The following is a 403-nucleotide window of genomic DNA, read 5'->3' on the forward strand; positions in this document are numbered from 1 at the left end:
GGTCGTAAAGCAAGCCCCTTAGTGTCCGTGAAATATATTCTTATAAAGCGCTCGCATGTCGGCAGCTGCTACAAGTAAGCTGAAGCCGCTACACAGAAGCGCTTTTATTATGCAAAAGAGCGGCAAAAGGTAATGCGGCTGATCCCTCCTCAGTCGCCCGTTCCGCTTAAGAGAGAGGGTGTTTCTTTCACTTATTAGCTTCATTATTCTCGTACCTATCACGAATTAGCGGCTGGCGGGCGAGAGGCAGAAACTTGAGCTAATTATTGTCTGGAGTTTTTATAACGGAGTCTTTTTTCCCTCCTCCTTCATTGTTTAAAAGGACGAAGGAGAAGAAGGGGCGGAATGCGCAGAATTAGTATACCTGGTTAAGTAATACTGTTAGTACTGAAAAAGAGTCTTC

The sequence above is a fragment of the Penaeus monodon genome, chromosome 19 (assembly GCF_015228065.2).
Source record: "Penaeus monodon isolate SGIC_2016 chromosome 19, NSTDA_Pmon_1, whole genome shotgun sequence".
NCBI lineage: Eukaryota > Metazoa > Arthropoda > Malacostraca > Decapoda > Penaeidae > Penaeus > Penaeus monodon.